Here is an 18,188-nt window from a genome sequence, read left to right on the forward strand (position 1 = left end):
AAGAAATCTATGATAATTAGCATTTAATAGAAAGGGTGAAACTAATATATTTTCCAAAAGATCAGCATTTCCAGTGGTTGCAAAAGAGGTTAGAATGTGTCTCGTAATAAAAGGAGTTATACCCTTTTGCACCAGACTGCAAAGAGTGGTCTCAAGCTTTGATGTGCATTCAGAATTCTATCGCTCCGTTGCAGACCCCAGCGTTGTTATGAGTTCAACCAAATGCATCTATATTAAGTATTTACAAAGCAGGGTCGTTTACTGTACGCCCTTTTTTACTTTCATTTATCTGCCAACCCCCCCCCCCCTCTCTCTCTCTCTCTCTCTCTCTCTCTCTCTCTCTCTCTCTCTCTCTCTCGAGTGAGAGAGAGAGAGAGAGAGAGAGAGAGAGAGAGAGAGAAATGGATTAAATGAACGTCATTGTTAACTTGAGGCAATTTTCCTCAACACACAACGATAAGCTATTTTTCATAAAATTTCGTTGATGGTTTTACTTATCTTAATATCTAAAAGTCGGTTTTTGGCCCTTTTAATAATTTTCTTTTCAGACATTACTGTACATCCCAACCCAAATAGCGAAACATAAATGGTCTCTTCACCGACAATCTCCCAATTTTGCCTATATCATTTTCTTCCTCCACGCTTAATTGTACCATCTTTTACTATTTTTTTCTATATATTTTAATATTCATCTACATAATATGATTCATCTGCATTCAGTTTATGAATTCGAAATTTGAATTATTTTTGGAGTAGTCGTCGGCGAAAAGACCGTTACCAAAATGGTCTTTTCACCGACAGTATCACAATTTTCCCCATATCTTATTTTCTTCCTCCACGCTTAGTTTTACTATATTTTCTATATTTTCATGATTATTTTACATATGATTCATCTGGATGCAATTTATGAATTTATTATGCGATTAGTTAATATAATTTTCGTCGGTGAAAAGGCCGTCGATCTACGATCTATCTAAAACTGTTACTTCGAAACTCATGACATTTGAACGTGATATTTTTATAATTTCATTTATAATTTTAGTTTCTTTGCAAATCATTCATTATTTTTTATGTTGATTTACGTATTTGTGGATATTTTGCATAATATAATTACCTCCGCCAACGAAGTTTGAAGGAGGTTTATGTTTTACCCCTTGTTTGTGTGTGTGTGTGTGTTTGTGAACAGCTTCCTGGCTTCAATTTTAAATGTAGAGTAATGAAACTTTCAGGGATTAACTGTTACGTAAAAACTTGAAAGCGCAAGGGATACTAGATTATTATTTTCATATTTTATTGTATTTATAGAATTCCTGAAAAAGCTCCATGTCAGGTGGTAGGTTATTTCCTGTGCTTTTGAGAGAGAGAGAGAGAGAGAGAGAGAGAGAGAGAGAGAGAGAGAGAGAGAGAGAGAGAGAGAGAGAGAGAGTGAGTGAGTCCATATGTATTGAAAGACAATCTTTGATTGGAAAGTGTTTAAAGTGGTCTGATTGGTAACGTCTCTGCCTGGTGTTTGCCAGTCACGGGTTCGAGTCCCGATCAAACTCCTTAGTTTCTTTGTTTGCTGCAACCTCACCATCCTTGTGAACTAAGGATGGTGTGTTTGGGGGAGCCTATAGGTCTCTCTGCTGAGTCATCAGCAGCCACTGCCTGGCGCTCCCTGGTCCTAGCTTGGGTGGAGGGGAGGCTTGGGCGCTGATCATATGTATATATGGTCAGTCTCTAGGGCATTGTATTGTCCTGCTTAATAGGGTAATGTCACTGTCCCTTGACTCTGCCATTCATGAGAGACCTTTGAACTATAAGTCTTTCCTCTTATTCACCTTATCGTTAAGTACGTTCATACAAACATGTCTTTGTCTTTGGCCCAAACGTTGAAAGTTATATGTTAAATAAAATAACTGAATTGGGCCTTACTTGTTTGAGAGTAAAAAAGGCCTTCATGCAATAATGTATGCCATTCACTGACAGAGGGTAGAATCAATCTCTCTCTCTCTCTCTCTCTCTCTCTCTCTCTCTCTCTCTCTCTCTCTCTCTCTCTCTCTCTCTCTCTCTCTCTCCTTCCGATATCATAATCTATCTTTGTCTACTTACTGAAAATCTAAAACGTAAACAAATCATATTCCGTTTGTAAAAGAAAGTTATGTTTACTAGTAAGGGTTGAGCCCACTTTATACTAACCAGCATGAGAACTTCCTTTAGTGTTCTTAACGTGCAATAGAAATGGCAGTAGTTTTTTTTTAGGCCTATTGTGAACATCAAGCCATTTTGGATATCAGTGATTTTCCATCTTTATTATCTAATGTGTTTGCGCATGTAAAGATTATAGTTTTGAAAGATCTTTAGAGGGTATATTCGATTATTTTTTTTTTTAATTTTTCTAATGGGGACTTCCAATTGTATTAGAAAAATATGCTAGGACTGACTTTTAGTACAGTCAATTCCTTTGGTATTTGATATATAGGAAGTGGAAACTTTATCTTAAATGGGCAAATACTGTAGCTTCTACGACTTTCTCTTTATTTACTCATATACGTAGAACAAAAGACTGTCATTATTATTATTATTATTATTATTATTATTATTATTATTATTATTATTATTATTATTATTACTTGCTAAGCTATAACCCTAGTTGGAAAAGCAGAATGCTATAAGCCCGAGGGCTCCAATAGGGAAAATAGCCCAGTGAGGAAAGGAAATAAGGAAACAAGAAAAGTAATTAACAATTAAAAATGAAATATTTTAATAACAGTAACAGTATTAGAATAAATATTTCCTATATAATCTATGAAATCTTTTAACAAAACAAGAAGAGAAATAAGATAAGATAGTGTGCCCGAGTGTACCCTCAAGCAAGAGAACTCTAACCCATGACAGTGCAAGGCCATGGTATAGAGGCCATGGCACTACCCAAGACTAGAGAACAATGGTTTGATTTCGGAGTGTTACTAATTGAAGTCTTATAATCATAAGACTATAATAACTAACAGTGGTTCCCATAAGTGTTAATTTAAAAGCCCAATCCCTTTGTTTCTTATGTCACTCACCCCTTATAGGCCTATAGGGAGACCATCTCTCACTACGACCCAAAGGAACAATGTCGTATTGTAGTCTGTCTTTAGCAGCTGTTGATTCAATTGGGCATTGAAAGGTTTAAAGGCAAGGGATATTGACATTGCCCTAGCAAGCAGGACAATGCCCTAGAGACTGATCATGTATACATATGATCAACACCCAAGCCCCCTATCCACCCAAGTTAAGACCAAGGAGGGCCAGTCAATGATTGCTGATGTCTCAGCAGGTAGACCTACTGTAGAAGCTCCCTCATACACCCCATCCTTAGCTCACAAGGATGGTGCGGTTGCAGCGACCAAAGGAACTATAAAGCTTGAGGCCACCACATGAGATTGGCTTAGGAATTACCAGGTACATAACTTATGCTTCATTGCTAAATAATTTGGATGGTCAATCTCTATAGAACCATATTATCACTAGCTGAGTTACAACCCTAGTTGGAAAAGCAAGATGATATAAACCCAAGGGCTCCTTACAAGGATAAATAGCCCAGTGAGGAAATTAAATAAGGAAATAAACTGCTAAAGAAGTAACAAAACAATTGATACGAAATATTTTAAGAACATGAACATCAATATATATTTTTTATATATACAAAACTCTTCAGAAAAACAGAAATCTCTAGTCTTGGGTAGTGCCATAACCTCTGTACCATGGTCTTTTCACTGTCTTTGGGTAGATTTCTCTTGCTTGAGGGTACACTCAGGCACACTATTCTATCTGATTTCTCTTCCTCTTGTTTTTTAAAGTTTTTATAGTTTATATAGGAAATAATTATCAATACTGTTACTGCCTTTAAAATATCTTTAATTGTTAATTACTTTTCTTGTAGTTTCCTTATTTCCTTTCCTCACAGGGCTATTTACCATGTTGAAGCTCTAGGGCTTATAGCATTCTGCTTTTCCAACCAAGGTTGTAGTTTAGCAAGTACTACTAATAATAAAATGATAGAATAGTGTGCTTGAGGTGCAGTCAATTCTAATACTGTTTTCTTTCCTAGCGAGGAAAGAAAATAGGGTAATATCAAATGCTACACTGAGTAATTAATAAAATAATTATTCTAAATCATTAATAGAATAGTTCATTAATTTGTGAAATTTGAAACGACTTGTGACAACCTGTTCAATTGAAAAGAATTTAGAAAGGTTGAAGTTCACATATTCATCTGCCCGACGTAGAAGATCCTTTCTCAATGTGGTCACATTTGGAATAACCTGAACAGAATAGTGTGTAGTATTGGCTTTTTAAGGTGACCATACGTCTCCCATACAGTCTCCCATGTCCAATCTGCCCCCACAAAAAGGAATACCTTAAGGGGCACTTATTAATGTCCCTCTTTATGGAATTTGAACGTCCTGTGTCCCGCCCCCAATGTATATGGAAATTGTATTTGATTACTAATTGTTCAAATATAGCAGAGAATAAAACTACAGGGGTCATTTATAAACACACACAACCTTAAATCAAAATAATAAAAATTCCCTATAATTATGAACAAGTAGTTATTGGGTATATATATATATATATATATATATATATATATATACATACATATATATATATATATAATATATACATACATATATATATATATATATATATATATATATATAATGTATATATATACATATATATATATATAAATATATATATATATATATATATATATATATATATATATATATATACATATATATATAAATTATATATATACATATATATATATACATATACATATATATACATATATATACATATATATATATATATATATATATATATATATATATATATATATATATATATATATATTTATGTATATGTAACACCCGCCCAGCTCACAACCGAGTGATCGATCTATTCTGAAGTAGCGTTTTTAATTCTTCCATTCTACCTTGTTTCTAGTAGCCTATTGTTCTCCTGTCTGGTCTTCAGCTGCTGAATCTCATTTTAATTTGTTGAACAGAAACTTATGGTCTATTAAGTTCTTATTCCTGATCTAGATATTAATCTCTGGCACCGTCTTTCAATTGGTTCATTATGCATGTTGCATAAGATTTTTCATATTTCTGACCATCCTTTACATTCAGATCTTCCTGGACAGTTCCATCCTGTTCGTAATTCTAGGCAGGCAGTTGATTCTTTTAGTCAGGCCTTCTCCATCCTGAGGCTCAATACTACACAGTACTCTAGAAGTTTTATTCCAGCTGTGACCAAGTTGTGGAATGAATCAGTAGAACTTAAAAAGTTCAAACTTGCAGCAAATATTTTAATGTTGAATAGGCTGACATAAGTCTTTTTTTATAGTTTATATACATGAAGTATGTTTTAATGTTAATGTTTTTGATATTTATTTTAATGGTTCTTTACTATTTATATCGTTTATTTATTTCCTTATTTCCTTTCCTCACTGGGCTCTTTTTCCTTATTGGAGCCCTTGGGCTTATAGCATCTTGCTTTTCCAAGTAGGATTGTAGCTTAGCTCTTTATATTGATGATGATGATAATGATAAGGATTTTAGAGTGGACAGCTCGTGAACCCTGATTGCGAACAGACATATCTAATGTGCTAGTGATAGAAGAGCTAAATTTCCCTTGTTTTAAATGTGAGAATTAGATAAGGGTTTATATTTGGTCTTTAAGTTGAACGCTGCTTAATTTATTGAATTCGTAAACAAAATTGGTGTATTTATTATAATTTAATGAAGAGAAGTATTATAATGAGATAAACATATTAAATTTAGATGTTGACGTCATGAACATGAGTAAGAAGTGGAAAGGTCAAGTCTGATTTTGTTATACACATTATTCCTATAAAAGTTAAACTTGGTCTGTAAGGGATTTTCCAAGAAGCTCAAACAATAATACAGGATTTTCCTTATTATTATTATTATTATTATTATTATTATTATTACAAGCTAAACTACAACCCTAGTTGGAAAAGCATGATGCTATAAGCCCAAGGCTCTAACAGGGGAAATAGCCCAGTGAGGAAAGAAGAGAATTAAATAAGAATTGATTAACAATTAAAATGAAATATTGAATAACTGTAACAATTAAAATGAATATCTCTTATATAGACTATAAAAAATTCAATGAAATAAGATGAAGAGAAATAAGATAGAATAGTATGTCCGAGTGGACCCACAAACAAGGGTTTTTGCAATATTATTATTTTAACATGTAAATCGTTTTACCTCAGGAGTCGTGATTGAATCCCCCACAATTAGTGTTTAAATTTCCCAGGATTCATTATTGAATCCCAGCAGGATTCTGGATTAAATCCCAATAGGATTCGTGGTTAAATCATTAAGAATTCATGGTTAAATCTCGTAGTAATTGTGGTTAAATCTCCTTGTATTTGTGGTCAAATCCCCACAAATTTGTGGTTAAGTCCCCAGTTTGTTTAAATTCCCAGAATCTTAGTTAAATCTCATGGGTATTCGTGATTAATTCTCAATGTGGTTAAATCTCCAGACTTTATAATTAAATCACCATAGGATTCTTGGTTAAATCACTCTAGGATTTAGGGTTAAATTCTCAGAATTCATGGTTAAATGTCCTAGGATTTGGGGTTAAATCGACTAGGATTTGGGGTTGAATTCCCAGAAGTTGAGGTTAAATCCCCCCGAATTCCCATAGGTATCCATGGTTAAATTCTCAGAATGTCAAATCCCCCAGAATTTATGGTTAAAACACAATAGGATTTGTGGTTAAAATCCCCTGAATACGTGGTTAAATCCCCTTCCCCTAGTTTTCGTGGTTAAATTTCGAGATGATTTGTCAAAGAAAACCTTAAACTTAATGACTTAACTAATTTTACAAGATCATTTGTCAAAGGAAACTTATTAAACTTAAGGTAAACAATGTTCTCGAATTCGTTAAAAATCTGTTGGTTAAAATCGAGTTCAAAGGTTAGCGACTAAAAGGCGGACTTGACTTGAGTAATGACGAGTAACTACATCCAATTGAAAATGGCAAAATTTACTTTAAAAATCCGGGTTTTCTGTACAATTTAAAATTGATGAAACCTCAGATTTAGGTTCATTTAAATGTCTTGATTTTTAAAATCGCCAGATGGAAATGTGCGGAAGAATGACACCTTATTTTTTGTCCATTTAATTCATTACCTCCGCCAACGAAGTTGGAAGGGGGTTATGTTTTACCCCCTGTTTGTTAACGTAGGATTATAATAAGGAATAGTGGTTCATTCCCCCTAGAAAAATCCACACTATCGAAGCACTTAGAGAACAAGAAAGTCTTCAGTATCCTTTCTGATGTCTAGTGGGAGATTATTGTATAGTCTCGCGGCCGCATATTTGAAACCTCCAGAGCCTACACACACACACACACACACACACACACACACACACACACACACGCACACACACACACACACACGCACACACACTCAAACACACACACACACACACACACACTCAAACACACACACACACACACACACACACACACACACACACGAGTTGCTGGCTGCACAATATGTAGCAATTCTCCTAGATATTTTGGATGGCCAGTTCTGATAACTAGACGGGCTAATGTACATATTTTAAAGTCAATTGCTTTAAAGGCAGCCAGTATAAATCAATTAGTGTATGAATAATCTAATTCTCTCTCTCTCTCTCTCTCTCTCTCTCTCTCTCTCTCTCTCTCTCTCTCTCTCTCTCTCTCTCTCTCTCAATGCGAAATATTTTTCGTGTTATGACTTCGATAGACAGTAAGGCAGACAACGAACATTTTACTAATGGAGAAATCTATGATAATTAACATTTAATAAAAATGATGAAATTAATATATTTTAAAAATTCTCACAAAAATTTAACCGAAATATTCGTCTGACATTTAAACCCCAAATAAATTTACATTTTTAATGGTTGATAAAGATGCTGAAAAGTCTCCCGTGGCATAAAAGGAGTTGTACCTTTTTGCACCAAACTGCCAAGAGTGGTTGCAAGTTTTGATGTGCATTCTGAATTTTATTGCTCCCAGACCCCCCAGTGTTGTTATGGGTTTTTGACCAAAATCGTTTATACAAGTACTTACAAGAGAGTCTCTCTCTCTCTCTCTCTCTCTCTCTCTCTCTCTCTCTCTCTCTCTCTCTCTCTCTCTCTCTCTCTCTCTCTCTCTCTACGCCTTTAAAAGTGACTTGATTTACATATAATTAATTTAGATTTATTTATAGTCAGAATAGAGATGGAGAGTAGGTTGTGTATTTAAAACACGAGAGAGAGAGAGAGAGAGAGGGAGAGAGAGAGAGATAGAGAGAGAGAGGAGAGAGAGAGAGAGAGAGGAGAGAGCAGCTTTATAGTCATACCATCATGGAGGAAAGGGGCTAGTTAAAATCATTGTTACTTTGTGAAGCCATTTTCCTGAACATACACATCTATAGACTATTTATTCATAACATTTCGTTGTTATACTTATAATTTAAGCTCAAAAATCCGTTCTTGGTCCTTTTAACATCTTGATTTTTGTTTCAGACATTGCTCGACATAACCAGCCTAAATAGGGGAAGGACTATGAAGGGGGCTGGGCGCTGTCTGATCGGTCCTGGAGCCACCTACAGCAGGCGTTAGGAGACGGATCAAAATATAGACAGTAAGTCATTTGAAAACTAAAGTTTTAATATAATCAATCATTTGTATATATAAAGTATTTTTGCTGGTAAATTAATTTATAAACTATCAAAATACTTCCACTGTCTTGGGTTAGAGTTCTCTTGCTTGAACGTGTACTAGGGCACACTATTCTATCTTATTTCTCTTCCTATTGTTTGGTTCAAGTTTATATATTTTATAAAGGAGATATTTATTTCAATGTTGTTTCTCTTCTTGAAGAATTTGTTTTTGCCTTGTTTCCTTTCCTCACTGGGTTTATTTTAGGGAGATAACTGACTCGAAGCTCTCAGAATTTGACATACTGATCAGGGTTTATTTTAGGGAAATAATTGGCTCAAAACTCTCAGAATTTGACATACTGATCAGGGTTTAATTTTAGGGAAATAATTGACTCCAAGCTTTCAGAATTTACCTTATTGGTCAGGGTTTATTTTAGGGAAATAATTGACTCCAAACTCTCAGAATTTACCTTACAGATCAGGGTTTAATTTAAGGAAATAATTGACTCAAAGCTCTCAGAATTTGCCTTACAGATCAGGGTTTAATTTAAGGAAATAATTGACTCAAAGCTCTCAGAATTTGCCTTACAGATCAGGGTTTAATTTAAGGAAATAATTGACTCAAAGCTCTTAGAATTTGACATACTGATCAGGGTTTATTTTAGGGAAATAATTGAATCGTAACTCTCAGAATTTACCCAACTGATCATGGTATATTGTCTGAGAGTTAGCGTTTAAAATCTTTGCTTAGTTTTATTTCGTATACAAAATATATAAGTAAATAATTATAGCCACTGAAGACTTGATTGGTTAATACCAAAGTCCAAATGAGTGACGTGGACAGACTTGAGTCCGTCGATATCACCTATTTGGACTTGGGTGTAAAACTCCTATCAAAGTCTTTCATTTCTCATTCCGTAGTTATGGTCATGACGTGTCAGCTTTCGTGAATTCAACGGAGAAAGAAGGGATGTTTTTTTCCTGTCTCTAGTCAAATTTCATGTCAGGAATTCTTCCATGTAAAACATGTTACACATGAAATATACGACAATACTAATTCAGATTTTATTATTCACAGGAATGAGCTTCGATAGCAGAGTGCGCGCCAGTCCTGTGAGCTATCAAGATGAGAGCGCCAGTTCTGTGAGCCATCAAGAGGAGAGCGCCAGTTCTGTGAGCCATCAAGAGGAGAGTGCCAGTTCTGTGAGCCCACAAGAGGAGAGAGTGGCAGTCCTGTGAGCCCACAAGAGGAGAGAGTGGCAGTCCTGTGAGCCCACAAGAGGAGAGAGTGGCAGTCCTGTGAGCCCACAAGAGGAGAGAGTGGCAGTCCTGTGAGCCCACGTTCTGTGAGCCCACAAGAGGACAGAGTGGCAGTCCTGTGAGCCCACGTTCTGTGAGCCCACAAGAGGACAGAGTGGCAGTCCTGTGAGGCATCAAGAGGACAGAGTGGCAGTCCTGTGAGGCATCAAGAGGACAGAGTGGCAGTCCTGTGAGGCATCAAGAGGAGAGAGTGGCAGTCCTGTGAGCCATCAAGAGGAGCGCCGCCCCCCCCCCCCCCCATATAAAAAAAAGTCAGCCGGTAATCCAGGGCTTATATAACGCAGTTTCTGGACACTACGAAGAAACATTTTGAATATATTAACATCTTGAATTTTTTTTTTTTTTTTTTTGGTGCTTAGGCAGTTTTCTGGCAGAGTTTTCCATTATGTATAAAAATGGCCTGTCAACTTTTCTGGCAGAGTTTTCCATTATGTATAAAAATGGCCTGTCAACTTTTCTGGCAGAGTTTTCCATTGTATAAAAATGGCCTGTCAACTTTTGTGTATTTCATTGTTCAAGTCCTGCTTTTAAATGTTCAAGTCCTGCTTTTAAATCATATTTTTTTTGCTTGTCAACTTTGTGTATTTCCGTGTTTGAATGTTGCCTTGAATAATTTTTTGCTCTAAATCTTTTGGATTTATTTAATTGCTTGGCATACAATATTTTGGCTCTATTCATTTTTTTGGCTTTATTCATTTTTTGGGCTTTAGTATATTTTTCCTGTCAACAATTTTGCCAGTCTACTCTGTATTCTCATGTTCAAGTCGTTTTTCAAATGTGAAAAATAAAAGACGTATTCTTATGTTCAAGTCATTTTTCAAATGTGAAAAATAAAAGAAAAATGCAAAAACAAGTTTTATTTGAAGGTTTCTCACAGATACAGCACAGAGAGGTGTTTCAGAGTTCAATGAGTAGTCAATTTTGGCCTCTTGAGTTGCCTTTAGCAATTTGGTTTCCGAATTTTTTAAGATAGATTTGCAGACCTTTTAGTACCAGGGACGAATGAGCGACCAGGGTCCCCCCTCACTGGTGGTGGTCTAGGGCTGGTTCCAGATTCTTCCAGTACCGGCCGGAAGAGAGGCGATGCGATGTTGCCCTTCCAACCATTTCTGAAAAGTTGTGTATAATTGAGACATGGGAAACAGTTATATGCCAATTCGGCTGGAATATTTATACATAGAATATGGGGAAAAACTGCAAATTTGGCCAGGAAAAGTTATAGTTATACATATACTTGAAACATAGAAAATGAGGAAACTTGAAAAGTTATCAAGAAAATAAGAAGAAATGGGGAAACTTGAAAAGTTATCAATACATATATATACAAGAAACTTACAAAGTGGGTATCATATATGCAAAATTAGCCAGATGGACTGGAAAGGTTATACATGCATATGCTTGAAGCATATTTTGAGAGTCATTATTATTAGCCAAATGAAGCTGATAAGTTACTTATTACTAGACAAATCATGATATGGACACGAAAATTTAGGAGATCAATTGAATTATGTATAGGAAAAGGTGAAATTGTATGGCAAAGTGAAAAATTCTTTGTGCAGTATAGGAATAAAATGATATCTAAATATGACAAAATTCATAATTCTAAATATGACAAAATTCATAATTAAAAAATATGTTGAGATTAAATCTATACTTATTAGAGAGTAAGAAAGATAATTGTTTATGCTTTAAACAACGAGACAACCAGCCTATTTTACACATGAATGTGATGAATAGAATGTATAGAAAAATCCATGATTCATGCGAAAAAAGTTTATGGTGTGACTGAACGACGATGTGCAAAATATGGTTCTGGAAATAGTAACAATTTAACTGCATTTGGAATGGAATATAAATTGCCAATTAAAAATTCTATATGATTGTCCACGACAGTCTATAATGGAAAAAGTAAGGTCTTGTATAGTATCACAAGTGAAATAGAGTATATGTATTTATGTGGTTTAGTCTACAATACAGACTGGGGAAATACTGATATTTAATAAAGCATTGATATTATATTTAGTAATCTAATTTTGAAACACAAACAAATAAATTTGGGTCCCTATATCCTAAAAACAATGTAATGAAAGCAGTCTTTATCATTAACTACTAGAACCCTACTCTGAGATGACACAGAGGAACAGACCTCTTTTATTATTATTAATTGCTAAGCTACAACCCTAGCAGGATGCCATAAGCCTAAGAAGCTCCAGCACAGAAAATAGTCCAGTGACGAAAGGAAACAAGAAAAAAATAAAATATCTTAAGAACAGTAACATTAAAACAAATATCTCGTATAAACTATAAAAAAAACTTTAACAAAACAAGAGGAAGAGAAATAAGATAGAATAGTGTGCCAGTGTACTTATATTTAGGGTGAAGTCGGTGGTAGATGTTTCAGAAGGATTTAAGAATATTATTAGTTGTATCTAGAACTGTGTCAATTTTTATTTACTACAAAAATGCACGAAATAATGTTGAAGTTGCCCGAAATGCAGAGATGGTGCCTGGAAATGAAACGAAGGAAGAACGCTAATTGGATGATGCTGTGAATAGAGAAGAATGGAGGGAAAGTGAATTAGAGTTTTAATATATTTGTAGGAGATTGACCTCTGCAAACAGCTGATTGAAAAGGGAAAGATTGAATGTTGGTCATGTGAGAAACTTGAGTCTGAAGGAAAGTATGTTTTAAGAGTAACTTTGGTCAGAATGGTTAAGTTCCTTGCAAGAAAGTGATTTAAAAAAGAGAGAACAGTCAGAGATATAACTCCCTCTGTGAATAAGCACTTAATGAATGGATTATGTAAAGGTGATAAGGATCAATCACTGGTGGGAAAATAAGCAATTGAATTTGGTTCATGAGAGATGAATGCAGACATAGGGAAAATTGCAGAAGAATGTGAAGAATAAGTGTGTTATGATTCATGTGCAAGAATGGAATGACAGAAAAGGAAATAAAATAAGGAGTCACATATGCAGTTCGATATTCGTATGATTGCAGTGAGAACAAGATTCCCCTGTGAGAGAGAGAGAGAGAGAGAGAGAGAGAGAGAGAGAGAGAGAGAGAGAGAGAGAGAGAGAGAGAGAGAGAGAGAGAGAGGGGGGAGTTATTAAACTAGGAAGTGTATGAAAACATATTTTAAAGGAAATTCAAGTAGAGTTTAGATTGGAAAATGAAGCAAGACTGAAATGAATGTCTGCCATAGCATTACATATTGGTTATTTATATACTTTTGTCGTACTGTCTGTATTAAGTTGATTTGTGCAAGGTTAATGAGTGAAAGTAGATAGTGCATTGAATAAAACTCGGTACTGTATTGTATAATGCTTATTTGACTCTAGTCCTTGTAGCTCTAAGGAAATGTAAAGGAAATTTGTTTATAATAAACTAAAAGGAAAAGTACATAAATAACACTAATAGAACATACAACATAAGGGAAAGGGCAACGTGCCAAGGTAACAGATAGATAGGCATTGATAAGCTAGACTTTAACAAGCTTGCTTCAGTATATCGCTAGATATAGCAAGAATTATTTGGGGGGAAAATGTTGGAGTCTATTAGTGATAGGCTCTGGGTCACGTGCTGTTAAGGGAGGTCACAAGTTGATATATAAAAGTGTATTGGTTGATTGATTGATTTTAGGTGTTCTGGCATCCTGAGATAACAGTACTATATTATTATTATTATTATTATTATTATTATTATTATTATTATTACTATTATTACTTGCTAAGCTACAACCATAGTTGGAAAAGCAGGATGCAATAAGCCCAGGGGCCCCAACAGGGAAAATAGCCCAGTGAGGAAAGGAAACAAGGACAAATAAAATATTTTAAAAACAGTAACAACAGTAAAATAGATATTTCCTATATAAACTATAACAATTTAACAAAACAGTGGAAGAGAAATTAGATAGAATAGTGCCCGAAAAAAGGAAAAATTAAATGTTTTAAGAAAAGTAAAAACATTAAAACAATCATTTCCTATATATCCTAAACTATAAAAAAAGAAAAGAAATACGATAGAATAGTGTACCTGAGTGTACCCTCAGCAAGAGAATTCTAACCCAAGACAGTGGAAGACTATGGTACAGAGGCTGTGGCCCTAACCAAGACTAGAGAACAATGGTAGCTCCTAGAAGAGCTACTTACCATAGCTAAAAGGTTTAAAATTTTTAAATAAAATGAAAGCAGATATCAAGACTATTTCAGATGAATGTGATAAAAAGACTATGTATAGGAGAACCAATAATTTACGTGAAATTATGGAGAAACAGAGGTAAGTGTGAACCATTTAGTATTTTTAAGTTATTGTGTGGGACCAAGAATCTTCTGTGAGATTAAAGGAAACAGTGAATGAGAAAGTGTAAAATATGACTGTGGAAATATAAGGATATGGAGAAAATGTTATTGAATTGGAATGCAATATAAAAAATGAGAAAAGTGTAAACTAAACATTCTTGATGAATGTCAAGTTGATTCTAAAATGAAAGGAGACTGAATGTAAGATCGTGTATAATATCATGTAAGAGGGAGACAGTATATGTTATTTATGTGGTTTAGTGTACAATACAGACTGTGGAAATACTGATATTTAGTAAAGCGTTAATATTATATTTACTAATTAATTTTCAAAGACAAACAAATATATTTGGGTCCCTATATCCTAAAAACCATGTAATGAAAGCAGTCTTTATCATTAACAACTAGAACCCTACTCGGAGAAAACAGAGGAACAGACCCCTTTTATTATCATTATTATTGTCATTACTTGCTAAGCAACAACCCTAGCAGGATGCTATAACCCCAAGGGCTTCGGCACAGAAAATAGCCCAGCGAGGAAAGGAAAGAAGAAAATATAAAATATCTTGAGAACAGTAACATTAGAATAAATATCTCGTATACATTATAAAAAACTTTAACAAAACAAGAGGAAGAGAAATAAGATAAAATAGTGAGCCCAAATGTACTTATATTTAAAGTGAAGACGGTGGCAAGTGTTTCAGAAGGATTTACGATTATTATTTGTTGCATCTAAAACTGTGCCAATTATATTATTTACTACAAAAATTGACGAAATAATGTTGAAATTGCGTGAAATGCAGAGATAGTGATTGAAAAAAAAACGAAGGAAGGACTAATTGGATGATGCTGTGAATAGAGAAGAATGGAGGGAAGGTTAATTATAGTATTAATATATTTGTTGGAGATCCACCTCTGCAAACACGTGATTGAAAAGGCGAAGATTGAATGTTGGTCATGTGAGAAACTTGAGTCTGAAGGAACAAATGTTTCAAAGTAACTTTGGTCAGAATGGTTGTGATTGAATAGGGAAAGGTTGAATGTTGGTCATGTGAGAAACTTGAATTTGAAGGAACGTATGTTTTAGAGTAACTTTGGTCATAATGGTTGTGATTGAAAAGGGAAAGGTTGAATGGTGGTCATGTGAGAAACTTGAATTTGAAGGAACGTATGTTTTAGAGTAACTTTGGTCAGAATGGTTGTGATTGAAAAGGGAAAGGTTGAATGTTGGTCATGTGAGAAACTTGAATTTGAAGGAACGTATGTTTTAGAGTAACTTTGGTCATAATGGTTGTGATTGAAAAGGGAAAGGTTGAATGGTGGTCATGTGAGAAACTTGAGTGAAGGAACGTATGTTTTAAGAGTAACTTTGGTCAGAATGGTTGTGATTGAAAAGGGAAAGGTTGAATGGTGGTCATGTGAGAAACTTGAGTCTGAAGGAACGTATGTTTCAAAGTAACTTTGGTCAGAATGGTTGTGATTGAAAAGGGAAAGGTTGAATGGTGGTCATGTGAGAAACTTGAGTCTGAAGGAACGTATGTTTCAAAGTAACTTTGGTCAGAATGGTTGTGATTGAAAAGGGAAAGGTTGAATGTTGGTCATGTGAGAAACTTGAATTTGAAGGAACGTATGTTTTAGAGTAACTTTGGTCAGAATGGTTGTGATTGAAAAGGGAAAGGTTGAATGGTGGTCATGTGAGAAACTTGAGTGAAGGAACGTATGTTTTAAGAGTAACTTTGGTCAGAATGGTTGTGATTGAATAGGGAAAGGTTGAATGGTGGTCATGTGAGAAACTCGAGTCTGAAGGAACGTATGTTTTAAGAGTAACTTTGGTCAGAATGATTGAGATTGAAAAGGGAAAGGTTGAATGGTGGTCATGTGAGAAACTTGAGTCTGAAGGAACGTATGTTTCAAAGTAACTTTGGTCAGAATGGTTGTGATTGAAAAGGGAAAGGTTGAATGTTGGTCATGTGAGAAACTTGAGTCTGAAGGAACGTATGTTTCAAAGTAACTTTGGTCAGAATGGTTGTGATTGAAAAGGGAAAGGTTGAATGTTGGTCATGTGAGAAACTTGAATTTGAAGGAACGTATGTTTTAGAGTAACTTTGGTCAGAATGGTTGTGATTGAAAAGGGAAAGGTTGAATGTTGGTCATGAGAGAAACTTGAATTTGAAGGAACGTATGTTTTAGAGTAACTTTGGTCAGAATGGTTGTGATTGAAAAGGGAAAGGTTGAATGGTGGTCATGTGAGAAACTTGAGTCTGAAGGAACGTATGTTTCAAAGTAACTTTGGTCAGAATGGTTGTGATTGAAAAGGGAAAGGTTGAATGTTGGTCATGTGAGAAACTTGAATTTGAAGGAACGTATGTTTTAGAGTAACTTTGGTCAGAATGGTTGTGATTGAAAAGGGAAAGGTTGAATGTTGGTCATGTGAGAAACTTGAATTTGAAGGAACGTATGTTTTAGAGTAACTTTGGTCAGAATGGTTGTGATTGAAAAGGGAAAGGTTGAATGGTGGTCATGTGAGAAACTTGAGTGAAGGAACGTATGTTTTAAGAGTAACTTTGGTCAGAATGGTTGTTATTGAAAAGGGAAAGGTTGAATGTTGGTCATGTGAGAAACTCGAGTCTGAAGGAATGTATGTTTTAAGAGTAACTTTGGTCAGAATGGTTGTGATTGAAAAGGGAAAGGTTGAATGGTGGTCATGTGAGAAACTTGAGTCTGAAGGAACGTATGTTTTAGAGTAACTTTGGTCAGAATGGTTGTGATTGAAAAGGGAAAGGTTGAATGTTGGTCATGTGAGAAACTTGAGTCTGAAGGAACGTATGTTTCAAAGTAACTTTGGTCAGAATGGTTGTGATTGAAAAGGGAAAGGTTGAATGTTGGTCATGTGAGAAACTTGAATTTGAAGGAACGTATGTTTTAGAGTAACTTTGGTCAGAATGGTTGTGATTGAAAAGGGAAAGGTTGAATGGTGGTCAAGTGAGAAACTTGAGTCTGAAGGAACGTATGTTTTAGAGTAACTTTGGTCAGAATGGTTGTGATTGAAAAGGGAAAGGTTGAATGGTGGTCATGTGAGAAACTTGAGTCTGAAGGAACGTATGTTTCAAAGTAACTTTGGTCAGAATGGTTGTGATTGAAAAGGGAAAGGTTGAATGTTGGTCATGTGAGAAACTTGAATTTGAAGGAACGTATGTTTTAGAGTAACTTTGGTCAGAATGGTTGTGATTGAAAAGGGAAAGGTTGAATGGTGGTCATGTGAGAAACTTGAGTCTGAAGGAACGTATGTTTCAAAGTAACTTTGGTCAGAATGGTTGTGATTGAAAAGGGAAAGGTTGAATGTTGGTCATGTGAGAAACTTGAATTTGAAGGAACGTATGTTTTAGAGTAACTTTGGTCATAATGGTTGTGATTGAAAAGGGAAAGGTTGAATGGTGGTCATGTGAGAAACTTGAGTGAAGGAACGTATGTTTTAAGAGTAACTTTGGTCAGAATGGTTGTGATTGAAAAGGGAAAGGTTGAATGGTGATCATGTGAGAAACTTGAGTCTGAAGGAACGTATGTTTTAGAGTAACTTTGGTCAGAATGGTTGTGATTGAAAAGGGAAAGGTTGAATGGTGGTCATGTGAGAAACTTGAGTCTGAAGGAACGTATGTTTTAAGAGTAACTTTGGTCAGAATGGTTGTGATTGAAAAGGGAAAGGTTGAATGTTGGTCATGTGAAAAACTTGAGTCTGAAGAACGTATGTTTTAGAGTAACTTTGGTCAGAATGGTTAAGTTCTTTGCAAGAAAGTGATTTAAAAAAGTAAATGAAGTCAGTTGCTTGATTGAAGAGAACAGGCAGAGATAGAACTCC

General features: G+C 35.0%; 1 long non-coding RNA gene across 1 annotated transcript; it reads left to right on the forward strand.

Moving 5' to 3' along the window:
* Nucleotides 1-8,569: 8,569 nt before the first annotated feature.
* LOC137623772 (uncharacterized) lies at nt 8,570-9,820 on the forward strand. Its single transcript, XR_011040631.1, has 2 exons — nt 8,570-8,691; nt 9,789-9,820. It is a non-coding gene; the product is annotated as an uncharacterized lncRNA (long non-coding RNA).
* Nucleotides 9,821-18,188: the final 8,368 nt, after the last annotated feature.

The sequence above is a fragment of the Palaemon carinicauda genome, chromosome 30 (assembly GCF_036898095.1).
Source record: "Palaemon carinicauda isolate YSFRI2023 chromosome 30, ASM3689809v2, whole genome shotgun sequence".
Taxonomy (NCBI): Eukaryota; Metazoa; Arthropoda; class Malacostraca; order Decapoda; family Palaemonidae; genus Palaemon; species Palaemon carinicauda.